Raw genomic sequence first — 20,890 nt, 5'->3', positions numbered from 1 at the left:
AAGGTGGAACCTGCATGACAGCCACCAGCACCGGCCAGCCACGTGGAGGGGGAGCATGCTGCCTTCCTTAAAGGAATGAAAAAGCAGCAAAGAGTCCTGTGGCACCTTATAGACTAACAGACGTATTGGAGCATGAGCTTTCATGGGTGAATACCCACTTCGTCGGATGCATGTAGTGGAATGAAGGAATGAAGTAGTTTGCTTGCTCTCCCACCCACTGGGTAGCTCCATAATGCCCCTTACACAAGACTCTGCCTCCAAGGCATAGTCTAGCTCCACTCAAATCATTAATTCACTATTATAAAAAAATTAATAAAGGTAGATGAAAAAAATTGATGCCTCTACAATTATTGGGGGTTGTTTTAGGGTTGCCAACTTTCTACTTGCCCAAAACGAAACATCTTTGCCCCACCCCCACCCCCACCCCTCCTCTGATGCCCTGGCCCCTGTTCACTCCATCCCCCCTCCCTCTCTCGCTCGCTGTCCCCATCCTCTCTCACTCGCTCATTTTCACCAGGCTGGGGTGTGGGAGGGGGGTGAGGGCTCCAGCTGTGTGTGCAGGCTTTGGTGTCAGGCCAGGGATGAGAGGTTTGGGGTGCAAGAGGGGGCTCCAGGCTGGGGGTGGAGCCAGGGGCGGCTCTATGTTTTTTGCTGCCCCAGGCAAGGCAGTCAGGCGGCTTTCGGCGGCACGCCTGCGAGAGGTCTGCTGGTAACGTGGACTCGGCAGCATGCCTGCGGGAGGTCCCACGATCCCATGCCCTCGGCGTACCCACCACCAAATTGCTGCCGAAACTGCAGGACTGGCAGACCTCCCGCAGGCATGCCGCTGAAGCCTGCCTGACTGCCGCTCTCATGGTGACCGGCACGCCGCCCCCCCGCGGCTTGCCGCCCCAGGCACTCGCTTGCTGCACTGGTGCCTGGAGCCGCCCCTGGGTGGAGCCGAGTGGTCTGGAGTGTGGGAGGGGTCTCCGGGCTGAGGCAGGGAGCTGGGGTATGGGAGAGGGTATGGGCTCTGGGCTGGGGGGTGAGGGTTCCAGGGTGGTGCCCGAAATGAGGGGTTCAAGGTGTGGGAGGGGTCTCCTGGCTGGGGCAGTGGGTTAGGGTGCAGGGGAGTGAGGGCTTCAGCTGGGGGTGTGGGCTCTTGTGTGGGGCACAGATGTAGGATTTGGGGTGGAGGGGGCTCTGGGCTGAGGGGGGCAGGGTGAGGGAGGGTCTCTGGGTTGGGGTTGGGGTACAGTGTGAGGGCTCCGTATGGGGGTGCAGACTCTGGGGTTGGGCTGGGGATGAGGGGTTTGGGGTGTAGGAGGGTGCTCCAGGCTGAGATGGAGGGGTTTGGAGGGTGGGAAGGGAGTCAGGGCTGAGGCACGGGGTTGGGGCATGGGGGAAGAGGGAGGGCTCTGGCTGGGGGTGTGGGGTCTGAGGTGGATCTGGGGATGAGCGGTTTGGGGTGCAGGAGGGTGCTCTGGGCTGGGACCGAGGAGTTTGGAGGGCAGGAGGGAGATGAGGGCTGGGGCAGGTGGTTGTGGCACGGGAGGGTCAGGGGTGCAGGCTTTGGGCAGTGGTTACCTCAAACAGCTCCTGGAAGCAGCAGTATGTCCCCCTCAGGCTCCTACACAGAAGCGTGACCAGGTGGCTTGGCACGCTGCCCCGTCTGCAGGCACTGCCCCTGCAGCTCCCATTGGCTACCATTCCCGGCAATGGGAACTGTGGAGCTGGTGCTTGGGGCAGGATCAACGTGCGGAGCTCCCTGGCTGCTCCTGTGTTTAGGAGCCAGAGGAGGGACATGCTGTTGCTTCCAGGAGCTGAGTGGTGCCAAGGCAGGCAGGGAGCCTGCCTTAACCCTGCTGCACCACTGACTGGACTTTTAACCACACAGTCAGTGGTGCTGACTGGAGCTGCTAGGGTCTCATTTTGACCGGGAGTTCCGGTCAAAAACCAGACACCGGGTAACCCTAGGCTGCTCAGTGCTGCAGTACATCAAATCCCTAAGTGTCAGTAGCATGCTAGGTGTGCTGAGACCAGGGCTGGCTCCAGGCACCAGCAAAGAAAGCAGGTGCTTGGGGCAGCCAATGGAAAGGGGTGGCATGTCCGGGTCTTCGGTGGCAATTCGGCGGCAGGTCCCTCAGCCGCCGAAGAATGAAGCAGCGCGGTAGAGCTGCTGCTGAAGTGCTGCCGATCGCAGCTTTATCTTTCTTTTTTTTTTTCCGCTTTGCCGCTTGGGGCGGCAAAAAAGCTGGAGCCAGCCCTGGCTGAGACTCAGAGGTAAGCACCATAGACTCTTCAGCAGCTAGATCTTGTACGCACTAGCCCCAGAGGGGACAAAATAACCACTCAGACACAGGGCTAAGTGAAAGGGCATTTGACTCAGCCTGGCAGGAAAGGGAAAAGATACCCAAGGTACAGAGGTTTAAACAGTTACAGTTCAAAGTGAGCAATAGCAGCTCCTGCTTGAGTCCCTGGGGCAGTGAAATCGCGAGTCAGGGCTCTTCACATCCAGTGCCTGGGGTCTCCTCTCAAGTACAGTCTCTATTCAAGCCAATAGGAGCTTGTAGGTTTCCAGGGAAGGCTCACTTAGTTGTGTGTCTCTCACTGGGGCCCTTCTGCACTGGCTCCCTGGCCAGCTGCTGCAGATCCCCCATAAATCCTGCCAAGACCTGCACCTGATTGTAATGTCCAGCAGTCACACATGGATCTGCAGGCAGTTCCTGGGGAATCTTTTCTGCATCAGGCTTCTCTGCAGCTCCTGGATAGCCATGCGCCTGCTGCTTCCCAACAAAGCCCAGCCACTTCCTGGTTCAGGACCCTTCCCCTTACCTGGCCAGGAGAAAGGGAAGTGCAGCAGGGAAGGGAGTTGTAGTCCCCTGCTTAGCAGATCTATCATAGCTAGGATTGCCAGGTGTCTGGTTTTCAACCAGAATGCCTGGTCAAAAAGGGACCCTGGTGGCTCCGGTCAGCTGTGCCAACCGGGCTGTTAAAAGGCCAGTCATCAGTGCAGCGGCAGGGGCCCGGGGGCTAAGGCAGGGTCCCTATCTGCCCTAGCTCCACGGGGCTCCTGGAAGGGCCGGCTCTGCAGCTCCCATTGGTTGGGAACCATGACCAATGGGAGCTGTGGGGGACAGCGCTTGCAGGCGCAAAGGCAGCATGCGCTGCACAGAGCCACCTGGCCGCCCCTGCGCCTAGAGGCCACAGGGACCTGGTGCCCACTTCCTCAGAGCCACGGTAAGCGCAGTTGGGACCCCGCACCCTTCCCCCCGCACCCCAACCCCCTGTCCCAGCACAGAGACTCCTCCTGCCCCCCAAACCCCTCGTCCCCGGCCCCACCCCAGCACCCTGCCCCAGCCTGGTGAAATTGAGTGAGGGTGGGGAAGAGCAAGCAACGGAGGGAAGGGGATGGAGCGAGCAGGGGTGGGGCCTTGGAGAAGGGGCAGAACATGGGTGGGGCCTCAGAGAAGGGGTGGGGCACAGGGTGGGGCAGGGGTGTTCAGTTTTGTGTGATTATAAAGTTGGCAACCCTACTCATACCACTTTATGTATCTTGGATAGTGAGGACCACAGATCTGAAATTGTATTTTATGTAAATGTCTGTTGTCATGTGAAGACGGACAGAGGCAGACCCAGCACTGCCTGTGAACTTTCAGTCTGATTCTGCCACCCTTCTGTATGGTGAGTCGTATCTTACTCCAAGAATGGTCTCATCGAAATCAGTGGGATTGCTCCATGTGAATAAGGGTGCTAGGGTTAGGTCTTTAGTGAACAGGTGCTTTTCAGGTTCACCTAATTCCTGGATAGCTGTGTCCATTCTACATGTACCCTGCCCAGAAAGTGTTTTTAGGGGTTTTGATTCATTTCTTGTCAATGGAAAACTGATCAGCTCTCAAAGGATTTTGGAGCTGAAACCAAAACCAACTGAAGCTGTATCTTGTTGGAAACTGGCAAGCCCCTTTCCACCTGCTCTACATCAGTGCCTTTCTGCTCACCCCCTGTCTTTACTTGGCAGCATTACAAGGTGAAATAAAAACATACATTTCTTCCCAAACTCCTGCCTGCTTTAATTTACATATACGATTAAATAATTTTTTGTCTTGTTATTATACCTCCTGATTTCCCATAGTACAGGTTGTTTTATGCATAAATCATTTATAGCAGACACATTGCTTATAATCTTCTCCAGAAACCAGTAATTTATCAGTGCAGTGAATTCCCTATAATTGATAGCAGAAAACACCTTGGAATTGTACACGTAACATGCTTCACTTACAGTCGTAAACTGTCGTGTGTATTTTACCCCAGAGATGGCTGCATTTCAGTGATGTGACTAGCCAAACAGCCAGAAAGACCTATCTATTTGCACAGTGCTTTGGGATCTTCCAGACTGAAGGAGGCTGCTTATTCATGTCTCTATTTGATCATTTTATTTGTTTGTTGACAGGAACTGACTTGGCCACCCCTCCACCCCCCCAGCAGTTAACCTACTTTTATTTGTTGCAATTTAACTCACGAATAAAGAAAAGTTTCATGTGTGCCACATGCGAAATTTATTTGAGAAGACTAATAACTTTCTCAGTCACATATGGTCAATCCCTGTTTGCTTTTAGCTATATTTCAGAATTCTCTGCGGTGTTTTTTTGGTGTGAAAAAACACACATTTCTTACTGATTTATCTGAGAACCTTTCATGCCAGGCCTGGAGCTGCTCAGCCATGCTTCTCTTGTATCAGTCGTTCACTTGTCCAGTCAAGTGATAAGCCGAAAGCTCTTGACTTGTAATAATTGGTAATACATGTGCATGTGCTACACAGGCCACTACACTTGGCAGCTTTGCCGTTGTAGCTATACTGGTATATTATAGCAGCAAAGCACTCCCAGCCTGGACACAGCTTATACCAGCCAACCGGGGCTGCCGCCGATGGTGTTGTGTGAGGTGGATGTATTGTACGTTGCTGCACTGGGGCTGAAGGGTGGAGTGCTTATGGGGTAAAAGTGTTCATGCTATTGGGTGCAGGGCTAATGCTGCCGTGGGGAGCTCCTTCCTCTCACTTACACAAGCCTCGGCTCTGACAGTTGGGAAGTGCCTCTTCGAGAGCTTTTGAAGCAGGCTCTATAGCCCCTCAAACTTCTGCTTCCACTGCCCTGGTGCTGAGCGTGGTTTACGGGTGGGGAGAAGGTCAGGGAGGCAGGTGCTGAGGAGCTGCTCTGAGGACTGAGTTGCTGGTGGGAGCGGTTCAGCAGTGGTGGAGCCACAGCAGTGGAACAGCACCGGGAGGGAGGGAGCGAGTTGATCCTTCCCTCCCTGCCTGTGCTCCTGTTGGCTCCTAGACATCCACGGATCTTCTGCTTTTTAAAACACTGGGGTGCAGGCGAGGTTTGGGTGCCCCCTTGCCACAGAGTTCCAGGTTGCTGCTCAGCAGCTAATCAGTGCTGCTGTAGAGCACACTGCACTACTGACTGCCGGAGGGAGTAGAGTCCTGCATGGCTACTCCATATCTGGCTCTCCTCACTCAGGGAAACTAAACCAGTTCTGCTGCCTTTCAACCTGTTCCACAGCCTGCAGGATTTAGTCAGTAAAGGTGGCTTCCAGCTGGTCTACAAAGCAAGTGCCCTCTCCTCACTTTGAGGGTCACTTCTTCCATGCAACCTACTGGAAACTAGTCCTTTTTAAATCATCTAGTTATCCGTTTCACTTCGCTATCTAGGGAGTGAGCAGCTCATCTGGCTGAAGGGCAGGGTGTAGAGACACTGGAGTTGAAGCTGGGAATCAGTCTCAGGGAAAGACACACTCATTCTCCTGCACCACTGGGGTAGTAGAACAGAATGTTATTGTGTTATTGTAGTGAGACTGAAAGACCTAGAAGTGATGAGACAGCTGGTGATCCAGGAGACCCTAGCCTATCTCGGGCATGCCAAAAGATCCCAGTGGTTGAGGTCTCAGTGTCTGGGCCATGGTTAGCTCTATTATCGAGTCTGGGGGTCTCCATGAATATTCATAAGAATGTCCAGCCTCTGTCCACAACTAACTTCCTCACCCTTATAATGTTGGGGTGCCCTTATCCTGTAGGTTAGTATATTAAAGATCTCAAGCTTATTAACATACACATCAACTGGTTTTATAGCCATCTTGTGATTGAACATCTGCTCATTCTACCCTCAACATCTTATTCTAAAATACCCCAAACTGGCATCAGCTGATTACTTACGGTTACCTATCAGCAGTTAAGCACACTTGGTTATTACAGCAATATGACTTGCGTTATCTTGTGACTTAAGGTCACTTCTAGTTAACTAACTCATGCTAAAGGTTATAGGCCTCATCTCCTTATGATAAGTGCTAAGCTAATATCCTGCAGGTTTGGGCCTGTAGGTCTCAAGTTGCGTTACTGTCTTATACCTATATCACATCTTATAATTATAGGCTACACATAGGTGCTGGAACTAGGGGTTCTGGGGGTGCTGCCGCACATCCTTGCTTGAAGTGGTTTCCATTATATACAAGCTTTACAGTTTGATTCAATGGCTCTCAGCACCCCCACTATACAAATTGTTCCAGCCCCCCGAGGCTACCAGCCAGTCATGATGAAAGGTCCAATCATCTTCCTCACCTTTACCAACCTATTCAGCTCACTCCCTTTTCTAGTTGGGTCAGCTTTCCTGCCCCAACCTACTCTCTTATGTTCTATCTTCTTCTGTGTTTGGAAGACACCTAATACATTTTGGGTGCTATTGTAAAGAATGACTGTCATTGCAATGCACTGTACAGATGGGCAGGTGGGAGTACATTTGTTGATTAGATGTGTTTGTTAATCTAAATAAATTTAAATTTGCCCAGTGGTTTGGATTAACTGGTGATAACCACATATTAAAGGCATCTTTCCCCCTGACTTGTTCAGCAGTGCACCCTTAGGAAATAAAAGATTAAGCAAACCAAGACAAAGGAATCAGAGCTCAAAAGAGCTGTTGAGAGCTATTTAGAATTACAGATACAATATTTTTCAAGGACACATTTGAGATTACCTGAAACACCTTTAGCTAGTGCTGAAGCCAACTCCCCAAGTTTTGGTTGTATATTAATTCATTTTATTGTATATTATGCACTATTTGCTGTAACAAACAGTACATTGGGTTTGACACACAGTCACTTTTTCACCCATGTACTTGATATAAAAGTGCAACCTATTTAAATATTTTGTAAGCTTGCATTTAACCAATTCGCCGGGATCTTCTTCATAGACAAAAAATGGAGTTTTTAAAGTGGTTGAAGATTTTTTCAGCTAGTTGCTTAGTAATATTTAGGACTAGTGGATTGACACAGAAAATAAGAACAAAAAGTCATGGAAAAGGTCCCAAACTGATAGTAAAAATAATTCCCAAAGTCATAAACCAAATTATTTTAACAAACAGAATTTTTATTTTGCAATTAGAACTATTTAGAAGTATTGAACAACATTTAACTGATTGATTAACACTATCTAATACTGCTGTCCAGTTCAGCAGCACAGGTGGTGTCTTTTCTTTGGTGTTGTTTTCTGTCTCTGCCTCTCCAAAGGCAGAAGAGCTGCACCTAAAGCCAGTTATGTAAACTCAGGCCTGGTCTACACTTAAGAGTTTTGCTGGCATGATTATGTCAGTTACAAGTACGGACATGTTACACCCCTGACACAGCTAGGCTGGCAAAAGCCTAGTGTTGATGCAATTACACTGGCAAAAAAAGTTCTTTTGATGCAGGGAATTGATAGAAACTATATTGGCAAAAGAAATGTCTCCCTTTTTAGGTATAGACAAGGCTTCAGTGACTTTTGCCACACCCCCAAAACCCAAAGTAAGCATGGAACCCATGACCCCTACCATGTGACAAATCACTAGACATCTTGCAGTCTCTTAGTGTCTCATGCAGCCCTGGTGTTTAACTTGGCATCTCTCAAAGTTCTTGGTGTGATTCCACTGTTTACTACCATGGCCACCACCTACAAGCCCTTCAAAATGTCAAAAGTCACAGATGATTAAAAAATAAAACAGGGTGCTCCCAGATCACGGGACTCCCGTGGCAGCTGTGACCGAAATGCATCCTTAGTTACATAATTAATGATTCACTTGTGCCCCATCAAAAGGAATACAGTGTAATGAAGGGCTAGCTCTTCACCATGCATTTTTCTCAGCCCTGTTTTTTGGACTATGTTTAAAGAAGCCTCTCTCCCCTTACCTGTTTGGACAATGTTTTCCATTCCAGCGTTAAGACTCAGATCACTGCGTACTCTCTAATACAGTCTGGGGCTCGCTAATAAATGTGACAAGAAAAGGGATAAGGAATTGGAGGCTTTGACTTGACCTGTTTCCGAGGCCGGTTTGATTTTAGTCAAGTTTACTATAATATTTATATACTAAACTCTGAACATCCTCCTCATCCATTCCTTCCAACAGACTTTGTGCCAAATTCTTTCAGGTACAGTGATATAAATCTAGAGTGACCTTGCTGAAGTTAATGGAGTCACTGCGCAGTTATCTTGGTTGTAAATGAGAGCAGAATTTGGCCCTTGAGGTCATAAAGATAGCATGAATTTAGACTTGTTTTTCTCCCCAACTCTTTCGAAACTGGGGAGGTCTAAGCATTTCAAAGGAGATTCTCTGTTTTGTTGCTAACATAGTTTTTATTTGGTACTTTCCATTGCTTGCAATAGCCTCCAAGAAGCCTTAAAAAAATTTATTTGCACATATTGGGGCCAAGACTTTCAAAAATGGAGGCTTAAATTTAGGCATCTAAATCCATACTTAGGCCCTTCCATTTTGAGCTGCTAGGTACTCAGCACTTTTGAAAATCAGTTCACTTTTTAGGTGCCACTGGGTGAAGTTTTCAAAAGAACCTAAGTGACTTAGGAGCACAAATCCCACTGGAAGTCAATTAGGCACTTCTGAAAATCCCACCCTAAATATGGATTTAGGAGCTTGACTTTAGTCTCCTATTCCTGAAAAATCTTGGTGGTTTTCCTCTTTTCCTACTAATTGGAAATGGACATGCGATGTTCAAGCATGTTGCTGCTTGGTCATTTTGGAAGTACAGGAGCTCTCACCCTCCCATTTAAACACAGTCGCACTGTGGTGGGTAGTACTATGAATTTGTGGGATCTGGCGGCAAAGCCCTAGCAGAGAGAGACAGTCAAGTGCTGTTTCTGGAGCTGATTCAGAGTGAGACAGGGTGTCACAGGCCTGGTTGAGCTCCTCCTGCTGAACATCCCCCTTTGCTGCTGGGTTTGGACCCACATGCTGCACCAATATACTTTTAAGCTCCCTTGGGTCTAGGTAGGTTTGAAGCCCTGTCTCTTTCTTTGGCCTCTAGGTTCATGCCCTGGGCTTAGACTATCTGTCTGATACCCCCACTCAGAAGTGGGACCCCAGGGTCCAACTACCTTAGCCTGCAAGAGCAGTGCTATACCACCTGAGACTTCCACATAACTTATGGACACCCTCCCCAGTGCTCCACCCTCATGGGGACAGTGCTTTGGTTTATAGTTTAACCCTTCAGGGACTCATGATAGTTGACAATTAAGACAGACTTTGAAGAGGGATTTCTAAACCAATCACTCTCTTCTTCAGACAGCACAAGAGATATACAGATCCATGCAAAAAACAAACAAACCCCCAAACCAAAAAACATCTGTATGCAATTCCTTCCTCGGTTTTCTCACTACTCCTGAGCATTCTTTGAGATTTGGTCAGCATCCTTTCATAGGCCCAGTCTGCTGGGTTTCTCTCCTTCAGCTCAGGCTTCTCTTGCAGATAACAGAGTCTGCCCTCTGACTCCTGCAGCCAGCTCCCTTCACCTTCAGCTGCTCAGTGCATCAAAATGTTCTCTCTAGCTCAGAAAGTATTCCTCTTTGTCTGTTCTGACCATCCCAGCCTGGGTTTTAAAACCCAACATTACCAGGTTGGTGCTTTGTTCTTTCCCCCGTCTTTTTCCATTCTTCACCCTTCTGCAGATAAGCTGGAGAGAGGCTGCTACCTGGTTCTATCCAGGTAGCAGCCACTAGGACTGCAAGATATCTCCCCACTCATGAGATCACAAGTTCCAGTATAGAAGAGCCACATGAGAGCTGTCAGTCAATAAAATCTGTGTCCTCTCTCAACAGTTGATAGCTTGTGATTTCATAGTTTATATGTAAGCAAGCAAGCAACCTAGTCTCTGTCTATCTGCCATCCTGTTAATGAGTTTAGCTGTATCCAATGGATCCTCAGTTGCCATCGGTAGTTACAAATACTGCTGCAGTTATTCTTGGGGGTTTGGAACGAATCCTTTGCCTAATGAGAAGGGTCATGCTGGCATCAGGTGATCATCAAACAAAATTAGGCACAAAAGCCTTATACGAACAGTTGAATGAAACTGAGGGGCCACTGACTCACTATTTCATGCTCGCTGTCCTTTTCCTGAATGCCACCAGTTGTTTTTCCCCTCTGCGCTCCTTGTCTTTAGTCTTCTAGTCTCTGACACTCCTCTTTCCCCTCTGTCACTTTGCTGGTCCACTGGCTTTCTCCTCTGCAATGCACAGCATCACAGTAGCTGTGAAATAGCTCTATTGGCACTCTGTGGCCTTGGGAGAAGATTCCTTCCCAGCCCAGTCCCACAGATCCCTTTGGTGATAAACCCATTCCTTGTGTTTAGTACAGGGTGGATGATTTGGCCTGATATTTTATAGCCAGCTCCTAATATACCTCAAATGGTGCTCCTGTTTCCACTGATAATATATACTTCAGAATTTAATGTTATGATAGAATTGCTCACTCTAATGGAAACTGGTTCTCAATGGTTCCAATTGACAACTAGGTTTTGGAACAATGCCATCAGGCTGTTTGTCAATTGGCTCCGGGCACTGGCTCTCCAGCAGAAGCCAACAGAGACCAGCTTGAAGAGTCTGATGGAATCTATTGGTGTTTCTAAGAAGATGCGTGTGGGAAAATATTAATCATTCATTTTTTAAGCACCCACAATGTGCTAGGTGCTCGGTGATCCATTGTACAAGCTCCAAAATACAGACAGTGCCTGTCCTGAAGAATTTGCATTTCTAAACAAGACAGACTAGACAGAATGTACTAGGAAGAGTGGCTGCATTAACAAGGGTATTCCTTTAACCCCTTTGCATGGGGAATGAAATACTATGGACTTAACAGCTGCTAATAGAACTAACATGAGATTATTATATGAACCAAAAGGATTGTGCAAATTTCTGGCCTTTAGAGGTAACTAACTGATTGAACTAGTAGCCTATTAGAGAGTTATGATAACTATTATGGCTTTATTAGCACTTTGTTGCTGAAGTTACTATAACGACTAAGCTTTTATATACTTCTATAATTTTGCTCAAATACTTAAAAAAAGCCCAATCCCTGATTTAAAAAAGCAGAAAAAGAATATGAACATTTGACGGGGTCTTTAGCAAAGCTCTACATGCTCCCAAAAGCATGGGGGAGAGGGGCCCATTGAAATATATGTAAATGTTTTCTACTGATTGGTGGTGAATGTTTCCTTTACATTTAGAAGGAAAAAGCGGTAATCGCTTGGTTTTGGATGTGACAAAGAGTCTGAGGCATTGATCTGCAGCTGGACCTCTGGCCTATAACATTTCTTTTCTGCATAGCTGAATATCAATTATACAGTTGCACGTGGTTTTCCATGCTACCCAGTTTGTATGTCTCTGGGGGTGGAAATGATTAGTGCACTATGTTTATGAGTAAGGTAATGTGTCAAATTGGCTTGGTAAAATTGGGCAATTGTGCACCTCTTAAAGGTATAAAAAAATGTTTCTCAATGGTCATATTGGGACTATAATATACATCTGTTCTCTTGACCAAACTCCAGCAACATGCATCAATCATAGTGTTCTTGACTCGTGTGCAATCTCAATGGGAAAGCAGCAGGATGTCCACTCAAGCCGTTTTCCTGTATATTAGATCCCAGAGTGAATATTGACTGTAGAAAAAGGATTTTACATTATAAGGATCCTACTGCTTTAGTGCTTCTATGGGAAATCTGTCAAGAGCAGTGTGGGAATCAAGGCACGGGAAGAAACCAAGAGATATCATACTTGTTTAAAAGAGGGCATGTTAGATTTAGGTAAACAGCTGACCAGAGGGTATGCCTTGAAAAATGAGGATGGTATTTTATCACCAACCTAAAACTAGACATTTTCAGTGCTGGGCTGAAGCCTTGGATTGGATAATTTCTCTCTGAAATTCATGATGAATTGTTGCTTTCCAAGTAAGATTGGATAAAATCGCAAGGAGTTGGAACCCCCAAAAGGAATAAGACCCACTGAAAATGAACAAGACTTGACAGGTTTGCTGAAAGGTCAATAATCAGGAGAAATACAAATATATATTTGTTGTTGAGACAGATCTTCTTTGATACAATAAGACAAGAATCTGGGTACTGATAAAATTAATGTCAGTGATGCACAAAAGCCTGGGGAGGGGGGAAAGGAGCAAGAGAAAATAGAATTCAGAACAAAAATCAATGAGACATACATATTTATTGTCCTTACTTTCATTATGATTTTTACTGGGTTTTTCTAGTGATTTAGTTTTGTGTAACAGCAATTCTCATGATGAACATTCTGGGTAACAATAATACTGCACTTTCCATTTGCATAGCCACTTCCTTTCAAGGATCTGAAAGCACTTATGAATGTGATGTGGTGTTTACCCTGCACAGCTTGGGAAAAGGTTAATATGGACTTGAGGAGACATCTACGTGGTAAGCTGCAATCCATGGCAACAAGTCTCAGTGCCCAGTCTACAGACTTGGGCTTGAACTGTGGTGCTAAAACTAGATGTTGGTGCTCAGGAGAGGGTGGATTTCACACCCAGGGCTCCAATGTCTATACTTCTATTTTTAGCACTATCATAGAATATCAGGGTTGGAAGGGACCTCAGGAGATCATCTAGTCCAACCCCTGACAGATTTTTGTCCTAGATCCTTAAATGGTCCCCTCAAGGATTGAATTTACAAGCCTGGGTTTAGTAGGCCAATGCACAAACCACTAAGCTATCCTTCTCCCCAAGCCAATGCTCCAGGGGAGGCTTGAACTCACAACCTCAGCATAGCTTTCTCAGTACTGCCCTATAAGTACTGTGCACAAACCAATTGCACCACTGGAGCATCTAAGACTAAATGTGCCTGATGAGAATGGAAATGAGAATTCTTTCCCCAAATGAAGACTGCATTAGCAACTGGCCCAGAACGCTGGGGCCACACCTAGTCTTCAAAAAGTAACCTGACTACACTCACCTAGTCTGTAATATGAAAGACTGGAGTTCAATGGCAAGTGGCCAGTTCCCTGTGCATGCTGGGAGCTATAGTCTCTACAGGCCATACATCCATATTAAAGGAGAAGGTGTTCAAGGCTGAATTGCAGAACACTAATGCACACGTGGCTTGCAGGCCACGCCATGCAAACCTCAGGTCGCTCTCTAGGCCCCATGTATTCTGCAGCGATGGAAGCAGATTACCCCCCCGCCAGAAAAAACAAAAAACATGGTTCCAGCCTTTAGGGAAGTAAAGAAAGCCCCAACAGTAAACGGATGCAACTATCTCTGTCCCAACATACAGACAGCCAGGAACAACAACTGAGAGCTGCAAACAGCCCCAATTATCTCATTGCAGATGGACTCTGAAACCTAAAATGAGAAAGTAAATGTCAACATTGTTAACTATTTCACAGCCGGCTTGTTTTAGAGGGACACTTACAAAGTGTTTTCATCCCACAATCCCACGGCACCTCACTGGGTACCAAAAGCCCCTAGTGTCCCCAACTCAGCTTCCAAAGTCTCCAGCTTCCCTCTGGGAACCCCTAAAATGCAGCTACACATTATCACCACAAACACTTGCAGCCACAGGAGAGTGAAAGCCTAGGGGGAAGAGTAAGATACATGGAATATATTGGCTAAACCAACACCCTACGGATATTATACAGGGCAATGGCTCATCCATTAGTCTAAGTTCCAAGAAAGTATCGGGCTAACCCAGCGGTGGCTGGAGTCAGGCTGTATGTGTGACTAATTAGCCATGTGAGTTTGCCTCATGTTGATGTGCTTGCTGCATTCCATGTTTTAGCTCTGGCTAGCCAAACCCAAGTTCTAACCTTATGTGGCCACATGAACCCCTACAGGAAAGGGCCTTTAGTAATGGGCAGGCCCACACCCACCCTTCCCCAGAGCCTCAGTAAGTGTCACATGAACCCCACAAGCCCAAGTATGTAGCCTTGGGCTCTGAGAGTCACTGTGGTGAGCTGCAGCTTGCTGGGTAGATGTACCCCAAGAGGCCAGTCAAGTAGCCTGGGTGCACCTGGAGACTGAATCAGAACTAATTAGAAATAACACCCAGCTTGGGGAGAGCTAGATTTGTCTCCATAAAGAGCTGGGTGAGGCCAGGTGAGGGAAGGAAGTGTTTTAACTCTGGGATGTAGTCTGAAAAGAAGTGGGGAGTAGTGCAGGGCAGGGGCACAAGGCAGGAAGGAAAGGAAAGGCAAGGCCCAGACAGGCTTCTCTAGGGGCAAGCTAGATGCTTGGCTGAGATGGAGGTCCTGATGAGGTGGAGCCTGTTGGGAACCTTGAGTAAGGGGAGTGTATTAGTCATGGGCTTAGGGGAGTGATCAAACCAGGCTGGAGTGGTAGCAGTAGCCATGCCAGTAACAGAAGCATGCCTGCACTGATAACTGCTTGCTGATCCCAGCTGGGCTGAAGATTGGCTTTGTGTACATTTTTGTTTTTTTGTTGGGCTTTGCTAAAGGACTGTATGGCCCTGGAAGGGGCTGGACTTGGTAAAGTGGTCCGGCTGGAGGGCCAGGTCGCTCTTGGGGCTAGAATAGGGGAAAGGATAGCTGGAGGAAGCTGAGGCACAGTTGCTGCAACTCCACATCTGGGCACAAGGGAGTGTTGGGGTTGCAATTTTGCCACAATGTTCATTCAAGATTCACAACAGCCTTGAGAGATGGGTAGTATTCTAAACATACTCTACAGATAGAAAAATGTAAGCACAGAAGGCTGGATGTTAAAAGGTATTTAGGTATCAACAGAGGCAGAGAGGAACCTAGTGAGATAGGCATCAAATCTGTAATAGATGTTTTTGAATAACTCCCCTTGATTTCAGACACACAACATGTCCACACATGCGCTTGCTCCCCAAAGCATGTGATTACACCACTGAGTGTGTTGCAGGTGCTGTGTGCAAACCTATGCCATCCACCTCTGTGTCAGTCTCCCTGGGTAGCATGTCACTGTAGGAATCAAATGCGGACCTAACATCTCTACCCTGATCACTGCCCACTATTGGACAATACTTCAGCGGCCTCTGTGGTTGAGTGTCTGAGTTCTATGGCTGAATGTTGTGCAAACCTTTTAGCAGTAGGCCAGTGTGCACACAGCTTAGATCTCATTTGGGGGCTCCCTATCCAACATCCACTTCTTTGCAGATGTGTTACCAAGCCACTTTTGCAGCATGTCTGAGAAGACTTCATTGTACAAATGGTGTTGCAACTTACGTGGTGTCAGGGCATCTATGAATAGTGGGGGTGATGAGATAGTCAATCATAGCTGGACTCTGCAATTCAGAACACTCTGGTTTATGACCAGATGTCTAAACAGCTTGTCCAGCAAGACTTACTTTGGGAAACAGCCAGGAAAAGGATAAAAGGCTTTTAAGGCACATACAAGGCCCAGGCTCCCAAGAGTGCACTGGTACAGGCCAGAAAACCTGCCTCTTTTTGAAGAACTTGCTTGTCGTGTTGGCTATCAACAGAGCCTGAGTTAACTGTGGGGGATGGTACTGAGCTACCTGGCAATGTGCTGTGGAGATCCCAGATATGAGGAAACCTCTGGAAGGGTCCATGCCTAGAAGCAGGACTAGGATGTCCCTGCAATCACATCAGGGTCTCAAGATGCCTTTATGAAGTCAGGAACTCTAGAGACAGTTGTGGAGATGTTGAATGGTTTGGAAGTAAGACTTGGGAGATGGAGGGATCTCTTTATGTTGACTGATATTTTTCCTCTGCAGTAAAATTTTAAAGCAGGGAAAAATAGTGGTGAATTCTCAGGTCTTCTTCAAGACCCCCTATTACTAAATAGAAACACTAATATATTATTCCTTAATGAATTACATATGCCATGCCCTGTGCAAACCCAGGCCTCACTCCAACTTATAAATGCATGCTAGGATTAGACAAGACATATGGTTCTAGGTAGCAAGGGAGCTAAAGACAGCCCCTTGAACAAACTGTTGTATGTTGCGGTTGATTCTCTCTTCCCCGCAAGTCCATTTTCTCAAGGAGTGGCCATCTTAAAGCTGGGTTTTTAAATGCTGGCACTGGAAGCTCAGTAAGTGAGGTCCTTGTCTTTTACCTGCGTACCTGACTCAAAGTTCACTCCTGCCCTAAGCAAGCTGAGCTGGGTGATCTCTGTTCAGTCTCCATTAAACACTTTGTGTCACAAAGTCACCCAACATAACTCAGCAGTTATTTGGCATTGTTGTGGGGCTTGTTCACTTCAGGAGATTTCCATGGCTATGCATGTATAGACATTGACTGGATCTGTTTCCTGTGATGCCACCGAAGGAAAATCTGAGTCCAGCATAACAGAGTCTTTTGCGATTGAGTAACGTTCCTTGTCCTAGAGCCAATGACAAATTTTGTGCGTCAGCAACCAGATACCCCAGTTCAACTCACAACAATGTCTCCCCATTAATAACTGCTTGTGTGCATCTGTGGTATTGTGATGAATGTGCCCTTTGAGTGTGCATTCCTTTAAGAGAAGCCTTTGCCTCTTATTAGCATTGTGAACTTTGCCCTTGAATGCTGGATGTGAGAAGCCAGAAAGAGCTGGGCCTGTGGCAGTGTTGTGTTCTTTGTGTGACTCTTGTGCACTTAGTTTGAATGGTGAATGTGATAAACCATAACCTGCTATTGTAAGAACCTGGAAGTAATGCAGGCTTGGCTCTACTTACTCTCTTGTCATTCCAGAAAATGTGCTCTATCCAGGACAGGGCCAAAATCCCATGCCTCACAGCGCATGGGAGCCTGCATGTGTAAATTCTGGTCTATGTGATTTGCCTCTGGATGCCTTGTCTTTGACTCAGAATCTTCACATCTGTCCCTAGCAACTATTCCCTGGGTCTGTGCATAAACTCAGGGATTGAACCCTCCATTAACTAGGAAAAAGAAAATGGGAGCATCTGGGTTAAATACTGCAGAATTTCTGCTGGCCTCAGCAGAGCTGCTGCTTTAGATGAACAGAACAGCACTTCGTTCAGAAACACCTCAATTCTAACTCCAGCGTTGGCCTCCCTGTCTAGTTAATTAATCTCTTAGGCTTGGAGATTAAGTGAATTTGGAAAATGAGCAGAATTTGGCTCTCCTAGGGTTGCATACATTTGCCATTTGTGGTTAGGAACAGAACCCAGAGACTGTTTATTCCACGCTAGGAAAAACAGTTTTTACTTTTCTTAAACACAGCTCGCTAGTTTATGATTCCTGGCACAAGTGCAGTAAGTTTGAGCAACTAGTTTGTTTGTTCCAGCTAATTTATAGAGGGTTATGTCAATTTTCTTTTTCCCTTAGAGGGGTACTGTCATGCAATATAGTCCCCAAATTAGACATTGCTTACTCCTAATAGGAATTTAGTGGAAAATTATTCTCTAGATTCCAAATAGCTAGGGTGTGCTAAATCCATCACTTCGGTGACAAGATATTAAAAGCAATAGCTACTGCTCTATCTCTGTAATATTTTAGTTCTCCAGCACGAAAGGCACTTATTCAGGCAACAAAGGGGTCCAAAATAACGAACAAATCTCATTCCGAGCATTGGACCAACGTTATTAAACAAGTTTTTGACAAATTCAGGAAATCAGCAATAAGTTGTTGTACTGGCTTATGCCAGCAAAAACTAGAAAGTAAAAAATGTGTCGAAGTAGGCGTCCGGAATTAAAACGAAAGCTTTTACAGCTTCAAAAATGGCCAGGGAAACTTGCTTCAGTTCCTTCCAACATTTTGGATTCTGCCCATTTGAGGGGAATCCATCATGTGCCCTTTAAAGGATTAGCTTTACGTGTACTATGCTGATTTGAAATGTGGGAGGGTAGACAGGGGTTTTAAGTAAGAAAAATTATGTTTTTAAAATCTCCATGTGGTTGTCTGGGTTTCCCTGCTCAGGGGTCAGAATTCAAAATGGAGGCAAGTGCATTCCAGAGGGCACTGTAAAACCTTGTAGCTTGTCTCACCTGCCCACCGTACCTTGCAACTGACTGCACCAGGCTCTGTAGCTCATCTGTCCCTTTCATAGTTGCTTAAGCTAGGTCAGAACTTAGGCAGAGCCTTTGTGGTAACAGTAGGCAGGGTAGGCTGTCTAGTTACTTAACCCAGAGAGGATTATAGGGCTTGTCTGTATCTGGCGTCCAGAATAAATTTTAAAAAAATCTCTTTGTATTCATCACTACCAAGTCCTATATCTTCTCCACTGGGAACAGCACAGTCAGAATTGTCTCCAAACAGAGGGCCCTATTCGTCAGGTCACAGTGCACCTCCACTGAAGTGAATGAGATGCTTCCCAAATGTGCCCACGGTTTGGAGGAACCTCACTACCAGCTGCCTTTAAGTGAGGAGGCCTTGTGTGTGCCTGCCATGGGTCAGCTCCCCCACTGCATCGGCAATGGGCAGCACACGCACACCCCTCTAGCCCTACACAGGCCTGGTTGTCGCGCTACAGGTTATTGATAGGAACACTCCAACCCTGGAGACCTCTGAGCGTCTCTCTGAGTGTCCAGCCCTTGTTCTGCTGGACACTCACAATGTTCACTCACTCTTTCCAAAGAAGCATCACCGTCCCCCCAGCTTCCCAGTTCTCCCTCTGACCACTGCTCTGCTGATCTCCCAGCACTTAGAGACGTTTATAGTGAAAGAACATAGAAGTTTATTTAACAAAGCATAGAGGTGAACATGAGAAATAAATAAGAGGTGTCCTCAGCTTAAATCACAATAGGGTTGATCTTTATGTAGAGCCATACAGGGGTTGTTGGAACAATGTTGATAGTGGGGGTGCTGAAAGCAGAAACCAGGTATTTGGTTGTTATTACTACTTCAAGCCAGGGAGTGCTGCAGTACCTCCAGCATCCCTAGTTCCAGCACCCTTGGAGCCATATATTCCTTTGGGCTTGCATTTGCAAAACACATCTACTTAAGCATGTAAGCCCCGCCCCTGCTTATATTAGACATGGGCCCAAACTGAGACCTTAAATCTGGACATCCCTGAACTTTGGATGGGTGAGTTGTCAAAATCCAGTCCCAAACCCAACTGAATCTTACAATGAAAGCTTAGTTCTATGATGACCTACCCTGGAATCCCAAATCCAAGTAGCCAGGAAATTTTGAGGATGATGGTTCAGTATCGAGACTTAAACTGAGAGCCAAATTTCATAGCTGGAGCCCATTTTGATTTGTACATTCAGAACTGAGAATTGTGCCATATGCACTCAGTTGTTTGGCGGACACAGATTTTGGTTTCAACACCGACCCATGGAAGCCTGTGTATTTTTTAAATCCCACTGGCCTCAGAAATCCTTCATACAAAGCATCACAAAATGATGTGGATGCTCTCTTTAGAGTTAGATATAGCTGTACAGCAAGGCAAGAAAAGTAAAAGCCATGCACAAAGGCAGAGAAGGGTAAAAGAGAGAGATGGGGGGAGGAGGTTGCTAGCAGAGCTTTTCTATGAGGCATTTGCTTTGTCCTCCATCTTCAAGGGCCTGGATTTGTTGAATTTCTGCTCATGCTTCTTTCCTGGGGAAAGGCTGGTTTGAGGGCTGAGAGGATAATGGTTGGAAGAAAGGGACTGTTGGTTTGAAGGCGATGGTATGATGAAGGTATCTCTTTTTATTGAGGATTTATTTTGTCCTCTGCTGGGGTTGATTTTAAACTCTCTTTACAAAGCACCAGCAACAGCAGAGCAGCATTTAAAACAATTGCATTTGAACTGAACGACTAAAAGGCGAATGAAATAATTACCATTGTTTGTTTTGGTGATAAATTGGGGTGGCCCGGGAGAGGAGCAAAGATGTGGGGCACAGTTGGCTCCAGTTTAAATGACTTTATACAGTGATAACCCTGGATGTCAGTTAAATCAGCAGCAAGTCAGTCGGCACTTCTGGCTACAGACGCTTATAGAGTCATTCATCATTCAAAGCTATAAAAGCCATTTACCCTCATTCAGTCACCAATCAGAATCAAGAGAAAATGGAGCAGGAAAGAAGCACTAATAATTGTCCTTAGTTTCCTCTTAACTTTAGTAACAACAATTCAATACATCCGGTGTGGTGGGATAGTGGAGAATTTCTGCTGTACTCAGCAGCTTCCTTCACTAGGTCATTTGGGTTGGGGAGCGGACAGGAGAAAGCAGAAACTTAACCCGTTGTGTACCAGTTTCTCTGTCATGTGTACAGTTTACAAGTTGCCTTATACTAACTGAGCATGAAATCCAAGGCCCTGTGCAACAGTTAAAGTCTGCTTAAGTCCATAGGGCCAATTCCTTCCCTCACTGAAGTACATGCAAAAAATCCAATTGACTTAAACAGGGTTAGGAGATGGCTCTTAATACTGGGCTTAAGTGGAGCACATAGGGTTTTGGGAGGGTTCTGCACTCCTAGGCCAACTGTTTGTCTTGATTATTCAATGCAGACTTTCTTTGGATAATTAACTGTTAAATACAAAATACCATGGTTGGGGAGTACAACAGAATTTAGCATACATGATTGCAATAGTGAGGGTGACAAATATCGGAGGCAGGTCTTATAGTATTTAGCAATCCCTTCTCTATTTGATGCCTAACTCCTGTTAGTTGCTTCCTATTTGAAATGATGTAAGGCCTGGTCC

The sequence above is a fragment of the Mauremys mutica genome, chromosome 2 (genome assembly GCF_020497125.1).
Source record: "Mauremys mutica isolate MM-2020 ecotype Southern chromosome 2, ASM2049712v1, whole genome shotgun sequence".
NCBI classification, from domain to species: Eukaryota; Metazoa; Chordata; order Testudines; family Geoemydidae; genus Mauremys; species Mauremys mutica.
Note: the sequence above shows the minus strand (reverse complement) of the source record.